Genomic DNA, 3,696 nt, shown 5'->3' with positions numbered 1-3,696 from the left:
AAGTCTTTTATCCATCTGTAGTTGATTTTATGATAAAAAATGGGAATACAAATTCATTTCTTTCCATAGGTATAACTATTCATTCTAGTATTAGTTATTGAATAGATGGGTTATTTACTCACTGATCTCCCATGCCAACTCTTGTTTATACCGGCCAGTTCTAGGCCCTCTCTTTTCATGTATCTTTCATATCTCTTTATCTTTTCAAGCATCTTTTCATCTCTCTTGTGTATATGTGGGCACAATTCCAGACCCTCCCTTATGTTCCATTAGTCTGTTTGTCTAACCCTGAGACAATACTGCCATCTCTTAATTACTATAATGTTGAAATAAGGCAGCCAGACAGAAAATAATAACCAATCTACGCTTCCGTTTACTTTAAAACTCAAAGCAGAATGCTTCACATTCTCTCCAGTGAGGCATAGAGAAGAGCAGGAGATGAAATCATAGAAGTACTGGCTGGGACAGATCATGGAGTGAGATGGAAGCCACTGGAAGATTTTCAGCAAAGGAGCAACATGACCTGGCTTATGTCTTCAAAGTATCGCTCTGGAGCTTAATTGAGAATAGACCTTTGTGAGGCAAGAGTAGAAGCAGGGAGACCAGTGCAACAATCCAGGTGAGAGAAGATAGCAGATGAGACCAGAGTGGAGGCAGTAAAAGTAGTGACATGTGGTTGGATTCCAGGTATATTATGAAGACCAAGCTGATCATATTTGCTAATGAATCCATTGTGAGGCATAAGAGAGGCATCAAAAGAAGAAGAGAGGTATCAAGAATGATACATTAATAAAAAAGAATGAAGTAATGCCGTTTGCAGCAACATGGTTAGACATAGAGATGATCATACTAAGTGAAGTAAGTCAGACAGAGAAAGACACACATATCATACGATATCGCTTATATGTAGAATCTTAAAATGATACAAATGAACTTATTTACCAAACAGAAACAGACTCACAGACTTAGAAAACAAACTTACGGTTACCAAAAGGGAGTGGGAGGGGTTAAATTAGGCATTTGGGATTAATATATACACACTAGTATATATAAAATAAACAACAAGGACCTACTGTATAGCACAGGGAACTCTACTCAGTATCTTGTAATAACCTGTAATGGAAAAGAATCTGAAAGAGAATATATATATATATATATTCAATATAAATATATATATATGTATAACTGAATCACTTTGCTGTACACTTGAAACTAGCACAACATTGTAAATTAACTATACTTCAGTTTGTAAAAAAAAGAATGATACATTAAGATTTCTGGCTGAGCAATCATAAGGATAGATTATGTAGTGTCTAGTACATATATAATGTATATATGACATATGTGGAATATATGTAAAGTACACACACACACATAGTGCCTAGTACAGGTTTGGGACATGGTATGTATATGTGTTTAATAAATTGTCCCTCTCTCTCCCTCATGGGACATGGACATAAAGGACAACCTAGTTCAGACTTTAATATCCTATAGTTCCTTAAAGCTAGAGATACCCTCACACTCAAGTGGTGACCCTGGGTGATGCTTGCCTGATAGCGTAGTGAAGATGGAAGAGTGATGTCTATAAGCCTTGATACTTAGCCATCTGATAGGCACTAACAATGATGCCCGTCTTGGGAAATAATCAGAGTAAACAAGAGTTGCTGTAACGATGTGGCTTCCAAGAGGACATTTTTTAAAGACCAAGAGCTATTTTAGCATGATCCTGAGGGTGAAAGCTTACAGTAGAGAGCTTTGAGATTTCTGTGTTATCTGGATATAAATAGAACATTTGAGCCCCTTGGAAGAAAGCTTAGGTATTTACCAAGATGACCATTATTTTCTGCTGCTGCTGACCAGTGAAATGCTTTCCAAATGCTTTTCTGATTGCATCAGCCCTTTAAGATGGATGTTTTGATATGACCTCGTTGACTAGGTGACTTTCAGAGATGACACACCCCATTACCAGCATGACACAGTGTCTCCCCACACACCTCAATCTGCAAAGCCAGGACCAGGCACTGCTCTTCAGGTTAACATTATGAACACCAAATTAATGCGTGCTTGCTACAGAAACCATGTTTTCTCCTTTCTTGGGTTTATAATAGATGTCTAACCAAAAGACTTGGTCAAGAACTGCATCCCTTTGGGCCACTCTCATGCCTTCTGTACCTAACATCACTCATATCCCTGAGGACTCATATAATTATGGCCAAATTCTACTCTCTGTTCTGTTGGGTTAATTGCTAATATAAGGTCAGCAACATTGTGTTCTTGACTTGGTGTTCTTTGTAAGACATAAAAAAAGAAAAAATACAGGGCAATAATCAGCAGTTAACATTGACTAGCTTGAAACAAAACCAGGAACAAGGTGATGCAAAGTATATAAGAGATGCTTTAATGTGCTTTGAAGATTCTTTTCCATTTGCATCATCAGTCAAGTACAGCAGTTATTTTTATATTGTCATGACTCTAGCTTTTGAAACTTGTAAAAGTAGTATAAAGATAGATCAGGGTACAAAATAAAAGGGGTCCCTGTCACCCACACTTTTTTTTTCTTTGCCTGTCAGGTTGGTTTTTTTTTACGCATTTATGACACATCTTTATTAATTTTTTCATTATTTCTAAGCTATGTGGTTTGTCTGTGAGTTTTTTCAAATTGTCACAAATCTCCAAAAATTTTTCCAATATATTTATTGAACAAAATCTGCATATAAGTGGCTCTACATTAACAGAAGTAATATGTAGCCATTACTTAGAAAATACTTTAGTTAGACTTGGTACTCAGAGTAAGTTTCAGATATTATACAATTTATTGCACTCCCTTACCACGCCCCGTCCCTGCCCCCGCAAGATAAAAAGAAAAAAACCTCAACATCACCCATCACTCAAATATAAGGAATCCTCTTCTACTTTTATTTGCTGGGGTGGGAGGGAGGGAGACGCAAGAGGGAAGAGATATGGCAACATATGTATATGTATAACTGATTCACTTTGTTATAAAGCAGAAGCTAACACACCATTGTAAAGCAATTATACTCCAATAAAGATGTTAAAAAAAAAAAGAAATCATAGGATCCCAGCATAGACCAACAAGAAGTAACTCTCAAATACGTTTTTAGCCTGGCTGTCAGAGCAGCAAATAAAAGTAGAAGAGGATTCCTTATAGTCAGGGTTTTTTTTAAACATCTTTATTGGAGTATAATTGCTTTACAATGTTGTGTTAGTTTCTGCTGTATAACAAAGTGAATCAGCTATATGTATACATATATCCCCATATCCTCTCCCTCTTGCGTCTCCTTCCCAACCTCCCTATCCCAGCCCTCTAGGTGGTCACAAAGCTCTGGGCTGATCTCCCTGTGCCATGCAGCTGCTTCCGACTAGCTATCTGTTTTACATTTGGTAGTGTATGTATGTCTATGCTACTCTCTCACTTTGTCCCAGCTTACCCTTCCCCTTCCCTGTGTCCTCAAGTCCATTCTCTATGTCTGAGTCTTTATTCCTGCCCTGCCCCTATGTTCTTCAAAACCTTTTTTTTGTTTAGATTCCATGTATATGTGTTAGCATACGGTATTTGTTTTTCTCTTTCTGACTGACTTCACTCTGTATGACAGACTCTAGGTCCATCCACCTCGCTACAAATAACTCAATTTCATTTCTTTTAATGGCTGAGTAATATTCCAATGTATATATGTG

The sequence above is a fragment of the Physeter macrocephalus genome, chromosome 7 (genome assembly GCF_002837175.3).
Source record: "Physeter macrocephalus isolate SW-GA chromosome 7, ASM283717v5, whole genome shotgun sequence".
Taxonomy (NCBI): domain Eukaryota; kingdom Metazoa; phylum Chordata; class Mammalia; order Artiodactyla; family Physeteridae; genus Physeter; species Physeter macrocephalus.
Note: the sequence above shows the minus strand (reverse complement) of the source record.